Source organism: Pleurodeles waltl, chromosome 1_1 (genome assembly GCF_031143425.1).
Source record: "Pleurodeles waltl isolate 20211129_DDA chromosome 1_1, aPleWal1.hap1.20221129, whole genome shotgun sequence".
NCBI lineage: Eukaryota > Metazoa > Chordata > Amphibia > Caudata > Salamandridae > Pleurodeles > Pleurodeles waltl.
This window is the reverse complement of record NC_090436.1, coordinates 556,337,517-556,352,613: the sequence shown is the minus strand read 5'-3', so window position 1 is coordinate 556,352,613 and position 15,097 is coordinate 556,337,517.

The window sequence follows — 15,097 nt, the reverse complement described above, 5'->3', positions numbered from 1 at the left end:
GTGCTGATACGGACAAATGATCTAAATAAGATGGAGTCAATCAGGTTTCTTTAACTTCATTCATTCTCCTCTTGACACTATCTGCTACCCATTCACCATTCAATGGTATTTAATTGCCATGCCTCTTTTTGCTTTTCATATTCCCTAGCCTTCTACTCTGCTCCCCTAACCTTTTTTAATACCTCTTGGGGTTCCTGTAGCTCCTCACTAATTCTAAGCACAGCGAGCACAGACTTGGTCCAACACAAGTTAATAAGATAAAAAGAGGAAAAAATCCAACTACTAGAGTAATGATAATGCCTAAAATCCATTTTCTCCAGTTACCCAGCCACCCTTCTACTATCTCCCAAAAACCTTGACTACCCATGCCATGTTCTTCTTGTGAGACCTTCAAAATAGCAAATATAAGTTCCTGCTCACTATTTGTATTCTTTTGAATACAAGTAAAACACTGCATGTTTATAACCTTACACAACCCTCTTCCTTTTGTAGGTTAATATACAGAACCATTCTGTTCTGAATGACCATACTACACAGTGCAATTATTTTTTTCCATAATACTGGAAAGGGCCGCAGCTGTGTCATTTGCCAGCCTCTCGATCAGCTGAGTCTACTTTTGTATTTTATTGATTTTTAAGTTTAAGTCAACCCCAATAGGAGGAACCATTGCTGAAAATTGATGGCACCACCCCCATGTTTATCCTCTGGTGATAAAAAAGGTACTTCTTAATTGTTTAGTGAGAGCTATAGAGACTGACACCAGAGCCAAGGAGGAGGTGCTACTATGCCCAGCTGGCAACGAAAAGTAGGCCTTCTTCGCACAAACATGATGCATGTCTCTATAAAGCCCTATTTGACTATAACACATGATATCTGCAGGCATAGGAAAGATGTGCTAGCAGTTACTCCCACCTATACTAATGCCTTCCTGAGCCATTCAAAGTGCCCTTAAGCCAGAGATTGCACCCTACGAAATACATCATCACCACTGGCTCTATTACGAGCTAGAGACAATGCTGTGGGCTGTTTCCCGCTGACCCAGCATGTGGAAACTGAGTTTTCACCCACTGGGCCAGCAAGAAGCTCATTATGGGCCCAGCGGGGAGGCTGCCACACTGGTGGACTTTGCCGCATGGGCTTTTCCATCTGCCAAAGTCACAATAAGACTCAAACTGTTTGATGATGTGTGCCCCAACATCAACATTCTTAATGTCAAACCTCTTCTCAATGATGGGTGAGCACTAGGGGTGGGTATAACGCGTGTAATTCCCTATAGTGTAATCATGCAGAATTACCCAGAAATTCCTCAAGATTACGCAGAATTATACAAGAAAAGTAGTTCTGGGATTAACACTATTTCTTAGTGTAATATGCCCAACTAGCATCCAAAATAAATGCAAGGGTGCATTTTGCACTGAGAAATAGGGCTAAATGCAACAGAACACAAATAGTGAGTGAAAAAGATATTTGAGCCACTTTTCAGATATTCTACAAGGATCTAGATAAGGAAACTATATCCCCTGACATACAAGATATAGGGAGGTGGCTAGATTCCATGCAGCTTCCGTCTCTGTCTCTGGAGGGTGAAAGGAAGTTACTTCAATAAATAACAGAAGAGGAAATCTGTCAGGCAATTAAAAACAACAAGAAGGGGAAAGAGCGTAGGCCTGATACGATACCAGAAAAAGTGTATGCATTTGTAGTGGAAGAGATATGCTCCATCTTAAAAGTAATGTTTAATGGAATTCTGTTTACGAGACAAGACCCTCCACAATCTTGGGGAGAAGCAACCATTGCAATAACTCTAATACCCAATAAAGCCCCTAAATGTTTGTGAATCCTACTGCTCAATTTCCCTGTATGCAGACTATATGATCTTTGCAGGTATTTTGGCCAAAAGACTGGTAGAAGTAAATGGGGCGGTTATTCCCAAGACCAACAAGGCTTCTTGCGGGGACCTGCTAATGCAGGAGTTAGTCCAACACTTGCAAGACTTCCTTAGCAATATTAACTTTTGATACAGCTAAAGCCTTTGACCAAGATTTGGAATAAAGGTAACTTTTTTAGAGGTGTTAAAATCACTCTACATGAATACTACAGAAATGCTACTAGTTAATGAAGGGTTTACATAGATATATGTGATTAATAGGGGCCCGAGTCAGGTTTGAACCCTATTCCCGCTCCATTTTAATCTGTATTCAGAACTGTTAGGCCTGGCATTCTTGCCATGGTTTTCCCTAAACCTTTTGCCTTCAGGCCTCCTGTTTTTGCTGACTTTATGTTTGGTGCCCTTAGGACTCTGTGCACTTTACCACTGCTAACCAGTGCTAAAGTGTTTGTGCTCTCCCCGTCAAGTGTGGTAAGAGTGGCGTATACCTAATTGGCATATTTAATTTACTTGCAAGCCCCTGGTAAAGTGGCACTACCTGTGCTCAGGATCTGTAAATTAAATGCTATTAGTGGGCATGCAGCATTGATTGTGCCACTCCCTAAGCAATACTTTAAACATGTCTTGACATTGCAACTTGTATGTGTGCAGTTTTAAACAGCCATTTGGACCTGGCAAAGTACACCTTTTGCAGGCTCATACCTTTCTTTTTAATATACAAATGTCACCACTAGAGTAGGCCCTGGACAGCTCAGAGGGCAGGGTGGTTTGCAATGTATTTAAAAGGTTGGACAATTATTTTTATATTTTACATGTACTGGTAGTGAAAACTTATTACATTCATTTTTCACTACTGCAAGGCCTATCTCTCCGATATGATAACATTGGAGTTACTGTATTACATTGTATAATGTAATTTACAATTGGGAACTGGTCACCACTACATGTTTGGTGTCTCTGGAATCGCAATTTAAAATCCTAACGTATGATGAAGTTGGATTTTAGATTACAATTCTGAAAATGCCCCTTTTGGAAAGTTGCCATTTGCTTGCCTTAGCCATTTAGTGCCTGCAGTCTGTCTCTGGGTCACATGATTGGGTGTAGTTGACAATTGGGCTTTGTGTAGTCCTCCTAGACATCCACACTGCATGTGACTGCATGGCCATCAGTGACAGGATCGGGGCGAGGAGTTGGACCCAGTCCTACTTACACTTGAATAGGCTGTGTTCTGTCTCCATACAAAGGACTGCATTTCACCTGTTATTATTCTGGAGCCAGGGCCAGGACGGCAGGGCACCTGTGCTCTTCAAAGGCATACCTCTAGAAGCTTCTCCCGACTTCAAAGGCACAACTAGTATATACACTGGGCCTCAGATACAACCACTTCAGTACACTTCTGGACCCTTGAATGCATAGAGCGGGTGGCACAGTTAAAGGCAATATGTATGTTGGACTTAGGACGCCATAGCAGCAAGAAAAAGGAAAACGTATGATATCCTGTGATAGAGTGTCTGCGTTATCGAGTTGAATTAGTCCAATGATTATAACACCTAACAAGCTCTATTGGTAGTGGGTGAATCAAGCAGAGTCAGAAAAAAGCCCTCAGGCCAGTGCTTAATTTGTGCTTGTTTTTTCCGGTGCAGAGCACCGGCACTTATTTTTGAGGGCCGGCACTTAGGGGGTGATTCTGATTCTGGCGGGCGGCGGAGGCCACCCGCCAGAATTCCGCCCCCATTATACCGCTCCGCGGTCAGAAGACCGCAGTGGGTATTATGAGTTTTTCCCTGGGCTGGCGGGCGGTCTCCAAAAGACCACCCGCCAGCCCAGGGAAAAACTCCCTTCCCACGAGGATGCCGGCTCGTAATCGAGCCGGCGGAGTGGGAAGGTGCGACGGGTGCAGTGGCACCCGTCGCGTATTTCGTGTCTGCAAGGCAGACACTGAAATACTTTGCGGGGCCCTCTTACGGGGGCCCCTGCCGTGCCCATGCCTTTGGCATGGGCACGGCAGGGGCCCCCAGGGGCCCCGCGACCCCCCCTACCGCCATCCTGTTCATGGCGGCTTTCCCGCCATGAACAGGATGGCGGTAGGGGGGGTCAGAATCCTCATGGCGGCGGAGCGCGCTCCGCCGCCATGAAGGATTCCCCCGAGCAGCGGTAAGTCGGCGGGAGCCCGCCGACTTGCCGCTTCTGACCGCGGCTGAACCGCCGCGGTCAGAATGCTCGTGGGAGCACCGCCAGCCTGTTGGCGGTGCTCCCGTGGTCGGTGGCCCTGGCGGCCACCGGCCGCCAGGGTCAGAATGACCCCCTTAGTTTTCTGTCTCAAGCATTTGCTGCGAGCAAAAGACACGAGGAAAAGAGGGAGGAAGAGAAATACCAGTAAGTGTCAGAAAGGGCAAAAGCAGGAAGCTGCAAGAGTGAGCTGAAGGGGCGGGAAGTGGCTGTAAATGGATTGAAGAGGCCCGAGATGCCTTCAGGATTACGCGGCCTCAGTATTATGTGCTTGTACTATTCATTGCAGCACCCGCGTGTTTAAGAGGAGAGCTTTGAGCACTGGCACCTTTTTATTTACAAATTAAGCACTGCCTTGGGCCCACGAACTCATGGTAAGCACGAGCCTAGTGTTGTTCCTGATTGAGGAGTGCTGCCGGATGATTGGCTGCCTTCTTACTCACCGGCACCAAAAGCCATAACAGACTTTCAAGAGTCAATGTAACCATCGAGGTAGTCGGCAAGGCTATATTTCAACATACATAAATATGGAATTAAATATTTTCCTCTTTGCAAAATGTATTTTCTCACATTTTCTTGCATTTTTACAGTACACTGTTGCTATTAGTGTGGTATCATAGCTCAAACTGTCTGGTGGGACCAGAATACTTGTTGGGCAAGTGTGTGGAAAAAGTGAGTAGACCTCATTAACTTCGTAGAGCAATTAAGCAAGGTGCAAGCATTCAATGTGTGTTGTCAGTGAGGAACTCAAAGATGCCATGTTTAAAGAAAATAAATGGAAAGGCATGCAATAATGCTAAGATAAAGTCCAAAGAAGAGGGGGAGATTGAGTAACCATGAGAAACCTCAGTGCCTAGTCTATATGGGGCAGGAATGGGTGGAGGTAGGGAGACAATGCCGCTTGTGTATGACAAGAACGAGGCTTTGGAGTCAAAGGCTCTATCACGAATACTCACATTCTGAAGTCTTGTGAATACAGCATCAATGCCCAATGACTACTTGCCTGTGCTCTAAGCTCACCCACGATTGAGGCTATGATATATTCTGCCCATGAGCTCGAGCTGAAACCAGGATACTTCCAAGAGTGGTGTTAAGTTTGCCAGTAAATACCAGCATCTGGGGAAGACTGCTAGTTATGTTTGTTTGGTCAGGTAGCATAAGATCCCTGTTGGTCTGTATTTCGTACAGTTTCTAGAATCTATATTCGGTTTCCTTAGGAAGGTTCCATGAATGCATATTTGAGTTTATATGAAATGATGTCAGTAATGAAGGATGCATGGGGGGTGTGGCTTGCGCCCATGGAAGATGGCAGCATACTCGCGGTGCTCTGGGTGACGACGGCCGCTTAAGTTAATTTTCTGCTTAACTGCTGACTGTAATGGTGGCTACGATCGGCTTAACATTCACAGGATACGTTGTAGCTTCTCTGGGAGCAATCGCTATGCTCACAATGCAACAATATACTAGTTAATGAATTTGTGGTGATTGCGTTCCATTGATGAAGATTTCAAAATCCCTCAGCGGGACCTTGAACTGGTTAGAACTGAAGTTATCCATGTAAGCAAAGACTTTTACTGTTACATTTGTGCACAATCCAGTGGCACTGAAGGGGACACATACTGATTAACCCCACTGGTGTGGGCGCACCCTCCCTAGTGCGGGTCACGACTAGTGGCCGACGCCAGCGAGGGGTTTTAAAAATCCTCCGGTGCAACACCAGAGGATTATTTTTTTTAAACCCAGGAGATGCGGAAGAACTTCTGCGTCTCCCCCCAACCCCGTCCCACCCATCTGTAACGTCAGGACACCTTGAGGTACGCTGACATCACATTTTTCCCCACCGGAGCAGTGGAGGAGCAGGTGAGCATCCTCTCCCCCTTCTGGTGGGGAAAAAAAGACCAAAACGGCCTCCCCAGATGCCAGGGAGGCATCGATGGAAAGGGAAGAGTCTCCCATTTCCATCAATGCCTTCCTCGCACCGTTTCCTGGCCATGGAACGCAGCACGGCTCCATGGCTAGGAAATGGCCCTAGGCACTAGGGATCTTGTTTGGGGGTGGTCGGCCTCCATGTAAGTGGGCTGCCACCCCTCCCCCCCTGCCCCCCCGGGCACAATTAAAAAAAAAAACATGTTGGGGTTCTTCTGGGGGGGGGGGGGGGGGGGCAATCGCACCCCCAGATACTAAAATTAATGTTCTTCTTTTTTTTTTTAATGGCGTTTTCGGCCTTTCCTACACAGGCCGAACCCTGGGAGGAAATTTCTAATATTTTTTTTATGGTTTCCCCTGGGGGGGATCGCGCCCCCCTCCAGGGAATATTTAACAAAAAAATGAAAATGTTGGGGCCACCACTTGGGCTGACCCCCTATGAGGGCATTTTTTTTATACGTGTGGGCTTTGCCATGAGTTCATGATCGGCCCCATGAAAAGCACACATGTATAAAAAAAAGAAGTGATGTAGGGAGTCAGTCTCTCTCTCTCTCTCCATCTATATATGTATATATGAATATATACGTATATATATATATATAGATATATATGTATATAGCGAGATATAACGAGACACATTTCTCTCTCTCTCTCTATATATATATATATATATATATATATATATATATATATATATATATATATATATGTTTATATATATATATATGTAGAGAGAGAGAGAGAGAGATTAGGATTGTATTGAAACGTGTCCAGCCACTCCTTCACAAAGGTTATAACCTTTATGTGGACAATTTCTATTCAGGAGTAGAGCTGTTCAGTGAGCTCTACAAAGCTGGCACTGTGGCCTGCGGTACAGTTCGTTGCAACCGCAAATGATTGCAGTAGGAGCTTGTTTGCCAATAGCTCCAGAAACCCCAGAGTACTGCATTGCGTTCCAATGAACTGCTCGCAGCCAAGTTCTTGGATAGGCGTGATGTATACATGCTCACTATAATTCATGATGAGAGAGCACTTCCCCCATCATGGTTTGGGGTCAGTACATGGGCGGAGTGGACAAGAACGACTAGGCTCTTCAACCATACAATGTGTGTTGTGAAACTCGCACTTGGTACAAGAAACTGTTTACCCACCTGATCCAGATGGCAACCTACAATGCGTATGTTGTTGACCTTCAGACAACCACAGGAAGACTCATGGCTTTCCTTGACTTCCAGTTGTCTGCTATTGAAAACCTCACTGCTGTTACAGAAGCAGCAGCAGCCTCCATCTCTTATGTTCTGGAGGATGTGGCAAGGCTGCAGTAGCAAATCTTTGCTGATCCCATTCCTAGAACACCCAAAAAGGATCGTCCATGCCGTCGCTGTAAAGTGTGCTTTAAGAATGGAAAGCGGCAGGAGAGACGGTATTACTGTCCCCAGTGCCCATCTCAATTAGGCCTCTGTGTCCCTCCATGCTTTATGTTGTATCATACTAAAGCAAAATTCTGGAAAATCGACTGAGGTGGAGCTGCCGTTGGGTAATCCTTTCAGAGGCTGTGCATGCATACCGAATGTCCATTGGCCAATGCTTCGTTAGGCAAGCAGCCACAGAATTTTACTTCATCTTCTTCAGGAAATCATGAACTTCCTTATGGCCTGCTTGACACCTATATCCACCATCAGGAAGTGGTAGTTGTAGAGTCCCCAGACTGCACATACTAGTGGACAGAACATATGCCACATTGTCACAGAGTACTCTGTGTGGCAAAATGTTAAAGGCATGACTGAATTTTGAAGTGCTTGTTAGGGAACTTATGTATGCTACACAAGGACCACCATGATTGCCAACGAGAACTAGAGTAAGTGTAATAGGTCAAGCAAATGTCCTGTCAGACATATTCACCAACATTTCTACTTGTTTGAAAGTTTGCAAACTCAATTTGCAGCTTTACTTTCAAAGCAAAGGTAGAAGTGTTGGTAAATGAGTCCCACAGGATATTTGTTCGACTTTTTACTTTAGAGACCTTAGGATTTCTTCACCAGCATGTCTGCCTTAGTTTCAACAGTAGATATGCTCGCTCAGTTCAAGAAATAGGCCTCCCAAGGCATACTCGGACACCCCCAACTTGCATCCACAAACTAGTATAGGTTCACTTGACAATTATACAGGATTAGTCAGGACTCTGATGAGGACAGAGACATGAATGGGTAAGGAAAGCTTATGGTGGGTGTGCCTTCACAGGGATATAGCACAGGTAGAAGGCAGATAGTAAAGGTAGTACAGATGTGCATCATCAACACCTATGGATTCAAACCCATTGGTGCCATCCCAGCACTGAAGAACAATGACACGTATAGGTCAGTGTTTCACCTGCTTTTCATGTTCATCCTCCATCAGAACTTAGTAGATGTTCAATTTGCTGTATGATAAGTGCATTACAGTCACAGCACTTCAAATAATGTTGGCTGGGACATATGGTATGTTCTCATGGACGTCCCTGTGTGCCAAACACTACCTTTTTCATAGCCTATGAACTTCTCTTAGTGGACATCGCAAGAATCCCCCGCATGTCTGCCTTAGTTTCAAAGGTAGATATGCTCGCTCAGTTCGAGGAATCGCTTCACACGGCATACTTGGATAATCCCAAATTGCATCCATAAACTGGAAGCAGTTGGATTTAGCACAGTGAGTGCGATAAAGGCACATGAAAAACATGTCTTGCTGAGCACCAGGTGGCTGTCTTGGGAGTCATTAGTAAAGGTTTGCTATGCATGCCTTCGGTAATGTTCAGGATGAAGGAGGCAGTTACTTGACAGGTGGAAAAATTTAGTCAAACTTATTCCATTATGTGGAGTATGAATGTGATGGGCCCTTGTTTGGCAGTGCTAAGTTAATGCAGTGATTGGGTGGATTGGGCCCGTGGCCGACGGAATGAAAGGGTTGATTGTTGTGCCTGAATGGCATGTGAATGGACGATAAAGACGTTGGTGCCTGGACATGACTTTATGGCCCACCTTCAGAAGGCTTGGTTTCAATATTCAGATACTTTGATAAGTATCATGCTTTGAAACCATAATTTCTGGAAGTGCTAAAACCAACCAGTGTGAGTGGTGTATTAACTTTAACATACTAGTACCAGAGGAGTCCAATGGTGCAGGACCTGTGTGGCTTTCACCAGTTTTCCTTCTCCCAGAATCCCCTTGAAATCACAAACTTAGCTTAAAAAACACGTTTGCCTTGCATTTCAGTGAGGGGATGTCCTGGAATCTGCAGGAAGTCACTAATTTTCTACCACCCATCATTCCACTAAGTCTCCAGAGACAAACATTGCCTCACTTGTGTGGGTGGGCAAGTGACCGCAACAGGGAAGGACCCAAAGCGGATTGTGGAGACATCAAAATTACCTACCAAAAAAAGACTGCTTTTGTAAGGCAGTCACCTGAGTATTTGGTCCTGGGTTTGGCGGCCATAGAGGGAATCCTATTAAACCCAGACATTTCTGAAAACTAGACACCCAGGGAGTCCACAGAAGGGTGGAGTGTTCGGATTTCACAATTTCATAAAGTTTTCTTCCCAGAATACCCTGCAAAAGTGAAACATTGATTAAAAACAGTATTTGTCCTTGCTTTTTCATCACAGAAACTACAGGAATGTGCAGGGATCCTCAAAATTCCTACCACCCAGTGTTTCACCACTGATCCTGATAAAAACACAACCTCACTTGTGTGCCTCTGTCTAGTGCCTACATCAGGAATGGATCACTCCAGGGTTAACATTAGCCCTCATGCAAGGACTACCATTGACCCTTGTGCGATCTAGTCCTGTCGCGGGCACTAGCCTACCCACACTAGTGGGCTACCATTTTTATTGGAAGATTTGGAGGAATGCTGGGTGGAAGGACATTTGTGGCTCCTCTCAGATCCCAGAACTTTCTATCACCGAAATGTGAGAAAAAAGTGTTTTATTTACCAAATCTTTAGGTTTGCAAAGGATTCTGGGTAATAGAACCTGGTGAGCCCCCCCAAGTCAACCCATCCTGGGTTGTCCTAGGTGTCTTGTCTTAAAAAATGCATAGGTTTGGTAGGTTTCCCTAAGTGCGGGCTGAGCTACAGCCCCAAATCCACAGCTAGGCACTTTGCAACAAAAAAAAGTCTGTTTTCATTAGAAAAATTTGATGTGTTCATGTTGTATTTTGGGGCGTTTCCTGTTGTGAACACTAGGCCTACCCACACAAGTGAGATACAATTTTTATTGGGAGACTTGAGGGAATGCTGGGAGGAAGGAAGTCTCAGATTCCAGAACTTTCCATCACCGAAATGTGAGGAAAAGGTGTTTTTTTCCAAAATTTGATGTTTGCAAAGGATTCTGGGTAACAGAACCTGGTGAGAGCCACACATGTCATGCTATCTTGGATTCCCTTTGGTGTCTACATTTGAAAAATGTGTGGGTTTGGTAGGTTTCCCTACTGCCTGCTGAGCTACAGCCCAAGATCCACAGCTAAGCACTTTAAAAAAACACATCAGTATTCAATGTAAAAATGTGATGTGTCCATGTTGCATTTTTATCGAGAGACTTAGGGGAATGCTGGTTGGAAGGAAATTTGTGGCTCCTCTCTGATTCCAAAATTTTCCATCACAGAAATATGAGGAAAAAGTGTTTTTGTTTTTGCTAAATGTTGAGGTTTGCATAGGATTCTGGGTAACAGAACCTGGTAGGGAGCCCCGCAAGTCACCACCAAGTTGGGTTCCCCTGGGTGTCTAATTTTGAAAAATATGTGGGTTTGGTAGGTTTCGTTTCCCTAAGTGCCAGCTGAGCTACAGCCCAAAATCCACAGCTAGGCCCTTTCCAAATAGCACATCAGTTTTCAATGCAAAAATATGATGTGCTCATGTTGCGTTTAGGGGCGTTTCCTGGTGTGGGCACTAGGCCTACCCACACAAGTGACGTACCATTTTTATTGGGAGGCATGGGGAAATGCTGGGTGGAAGGAAATTTGTGGCTCCTCTCAGATTCCAGAACTTTCTATCACCGAAATGTGAGGAAAAACAGTTTTTTGCCAAATCTTGAGGTTTGCAAAGGATTTTGGGTGACAGAACCCAGTGAAAGCCTCACAAGTCACACCATCCTGGATTTCCCTAAGAGTCCAGCTTAAAAAAATGTATAGGTTTGCTATGTTTTCCTAGTTGCCAGCTGACCTAAAGGCCAAAATCCACAGCTAGGCACTTTGCAAAAAACACATCTGTTTTCATTAAAAAAATGTGATGTGTCCACATTGTGTTTTGGGGCATTTCCTATCGCGGCCACTAGGCCTTCCCACACAAGTGAGGTACCATTTTGATTGGGAGACTTGGAGGAATCCTGGGTTGAAGGAAGTTTGTGGCTCCACTTAGATTCCAGAACTTCCTATCACTGAAATGTGAGGAAAAACTGTTTTTTTTGCCAAATTTTGACTTTTGGAAAGGATTCTGGGTAGCAGAACCTGGTGAGAGCCCCACAAGTCAGCCCCTCTTGGGTTTCCCTTGGTGTCTAGTTTTGAAAAATGTGTGGGTATGGTAGGTTTACCTGAGTGCCTGATGAGCTACAGCCCAATATCCACAGCTAGGTAGTTTCCTAAAAACCCATCAGTTTTCAGTGTAAAAATGTGATGTGTCCATGTTGCATTTAGGGGCGTTTCCTGTCACAGATACTAGGCCTACCTATACAAGTGAGGTATCATTTGTACCGGGAGACTTGGGGGAATGCTGGGTAGAAGGAAGTTTGTGGCTCCTCTCAGATTCCAGAACTTTCTGTCACCGGAATGAGAGGAAAAAGTGTTTTTTGGCCAAACTTTGAGGTTTGCAAAGGATTCAGGGTAACAGAACCTGGTGAGAGCCCCACAAGTTACCCCATCTTGGGTTCCCCTAGGTGTCTAGTTTAAAAAAAATGTATGGGATTGGTAGGTGTCCCTAAGTGCCTGCTGAATTGCAGCTCAAAATCCACAGCTAGGCACTTTTTAAAGAACACATCAGTTTTCAATGTAAAAATGTGATGTGTCCATGTTGTGTTTAGGGTTGTTTCCTGTCATGTGCACTAGGCCTACCCACACAAGTGAGGTACCATTTTTATCGGGAAACTTGGGGGAACACAGAATAGAAAAACAAGAGTGATTAATCCTTGTCTTTCTCTAATTTTTGTCCTTCCAAATGTAAGACAGTGTGTAAAAAAGAAGTCTATTTGAGAAATGCCCTGTAATTCACATGCTAGTATGGTGACTCCAGAATTCAGAGATGTGCAAAGAACCAATGCTTCTGAACACCTTGTCTTGTGCCCATTTTCGAAATACAAAGGTTTCCTTAATAGCCATTTTTCACTCTTTATAGTTTACCAAATGAATTGTAGTATACCCGCTATTCAATGAAAACCCATTGCAAGGTGCAGCTCATGTATTGGCTCTGGGTACCTAGGGTTCTTGATAAACCTACAAGCCCCATATATCCCCGCAACCAAATGAATCCAGCAGATGTAATGATATATTGCTTTAAAAAATCTGCCATAGCTGGAAAAAGTTATAGAAGTAAACGTAGACAGAAATGGCTCATTTTTTTTACCTCAATTTCAATATTTTTTTATTTCTGCTGTTACATTCTACACAAATGACCCCTTGTTGACTTTAGAATTTTGTCTACTTTTCAGAGATGTTTAGCTGTCCGGAATCCAGCAATGGTTTCACACCATTTCTGTCACTAACTGGAAGGAGGCTGAAAGCACAAAAAATAGTAAAAATGGGGTATGTCCCAGTAAAATACCAAAATTGTGTTGAAAAATGTTGTTTTCTGATTCAGGTCTGCCTGTTCCTGAAAGCTGGGAAGATGGTGATTTTAGCACCGGAACCCCTTTGCTGATGCAATTTTCAGGGAACAATCACATGGTTTCTTCTGCAGACCCTTTTTCCAATTTTTCTGACAAAAAACAAAATGTAGCTGTATTTTGGCTAATTTCTTGGTCTCCTTCAGGGGAACCCACAACCACTGGGTACCTTTAGATTTCATAGGGTGTTGGAAAAAAAGGACACAAATTTGGCATGGATAGCTTATGTGGACAAAACGTTATGAAGGCATAAGCGCGGACTACACCAAATAGCTAAAAAAGGGCTCAGCACTCGGGGGGGGGAGTGGGGAGGCCCAGCAGCTTAGGGGTTAATGAGATCAACCCCCCTCTTTCTCTTTATTGTTGTCTGGTATTGAGCGCCGTATCACTTGCTAAATTGACAGACGTTATTTATATCCTCGTCAATCCTTTTACTCACGTTTCTTCAGTTGCAGCTTTTTACGTGTTCTCTTAAATCCTAGGAGACTTATCACTGGTAGAGCACTAGCACCTTGAGGCATATTTTCTTATAATCCTTACATAGGAACAGTATGTGTCTACATAATATCTCTTAACTGGTGGCTAGCAAGAGTAAACACTATTTATATGCAGGATCTTTTTGCCCTACTAACGTGTGTCAGCTTTTGCCATGTATGCTGATTCAGAAATGGGAAATGTTCATATACTTTGCTACATTACATAGTTACAAAGTATGGAGAGTTCCTGCAATGTGCAATTTCACCTACAATAGCTAAGGTGGCTTGCTCTTCAAAAAGTACTACTCAATATTTTTCCCAGATGAACTCAGCTGAAAAATAGTGCATCTCTTCAACACGTTCTGCCACTACTTCTATATTTCTAAAAGGCCTTATGCATCTTAGTTCATGCCACAAGTATGTATCCATCTACCTTTTCTGGTGCCACAACACTACTCTGCGCTGATAAATATATATTTTTTTAAATCGCCAATCAAGAGATGTTCTAGTTTTCAGTACCAACGGTTGACTTCTGTCCTTATTCTCATTCGTTTATTAAAGGGACCTGTTCTTCAAGTTGACATTCTCTCAGATCTAATTACTCAACTCCTCAAGTGGAAGACCTCCAGACATGGTAAGCAATAAAGATAAACATGGAAGGGACAAACTAAAAGGTGCCAAATATCAAAGAGAGCAAAAATCTGCGCAGAAGTGTACTAAACATGATCCTCCAATGTTGGACTCAACTATAAAAGACAAGCAGGAGCTAGCTAATAGCTTTAAAATGATACTCCTCATAATCAACATTTTACAACTTGTCTCTGAATCGACCAAGGCCTACATGGAAAATGTTCAGTATGAGATGGGGGGTCTTCATAAAGATGTTAAAGCCCTCGCCAATCACTTAGAAGAAGCGGAGACCAGAATTAGCACACTAAACTCAACGGTCAAGAACTCAGACTTTCTCACATGGAAAATTACTTGGCTGGAAAGGGATCTCACTGCTCTAGCAGACAGAAACCGGAGAGGCAATCTAAGAACTTTTGGTCTTCCAGAGAACACAGAAACTACAGACAAATCCTGTGTAGCCTTTCTTGAGTCCTGGATTCCTCAAATGCTGGGTATTTCTTTTTAGATGAAGTTTGAAATAGAAAGAGCTCACAGGGTCCCATCTCCACCTTTGCCCAGGTTGTTTAAACATCCTAGAGCTATTATCTTTCATCCACTCTAATATAGTCATATGGAACTTATTCTGGAGAAGATGAGACAAATCAGAAATTTCACTTGGAATGGCCACAAACTTGGCATTTCCCGTGACTTTGCAAAACCAACTATCACCCAGCGGAAACAAATTCTTGGCTCTTCTACCTCTGTTCAACCCTCTCAACATTGCCTTTTCTTGTGCAGGCTCCGCAAAATTAAAAATTGTACACAAAGGCAAAACAAGCTTCTTTGAAGATCCCAAAAAGTTGGAATATTGTTTACAACAAGTATATAACTCTCAAATGGTTCATTAATAACCCTTGATGTACACTGTCTTAGGGCAGAATCCATCACCTATTTAATAATCCGCTATTATTCATATACTGTAATATGTTAGTTCTATTAAGACTGTTTGATCATCATTGAACATCCTCAATTTCAGGGTTCTAGCTGCTGTATGTAATGTTTTTAAACATTTACATTCATAGGGATTGTCATTGACCTGTTGTGTTCAGGTCTAATAAAGTAT